Source organism: Penaeus monodon, chromosome 15 (assembly GCF_015228065.2).
Source record: "Penaeus monodon isolate SGIC_2016 chromosome 15, NSTDA_Pmon_1, whole genome shotgun sequence".
Taxonomy (NCBI): domain Eukaryota; kingdom Metazoa; phylum Arthropoda; class Malacostraca; order Decapoda; family Penaeidae; genus Penaeus; species Penaeus monodon.
In genome coordinates, this window is record NC_051400.1 from 14,499,089 (window position 1) to 14,499,295 (window position 207).

Sequence of the window (207 nt, forward strand, 5' to 3'; positions counted from 1 at the left end):
TGACTGGTGGAATATTTGTGTTTATTTTTATCAACCATTAATTAATAATTATTGTTTAAATCTGCTAAATAAACATACAATATTTATCATTGTTTTCTCATGTGTTGATAACTGAGACTTTGTTTTGATCACCTGTAATATATTATGAATCACGGTCCATGTAAGAAAGTGCGAGAAAACATGATTGATCTTCAGCACTTGCGGAAC

The 207-nt window shown here is 29.5% G+C and overlaps 1 protein-coding gene across 2 annotated transcripts in view; it reads left to right on the top strand.

Moving 5' to 3' along the window:
• Nucleotides 1-207, top strand: part of LOC119581762 (allantoinase-like) — a gene marked incomplete in the record, with an annotated part of 8,945 nt that overhangs the window by 1,210 nt on the left and 7,528 nt on the right.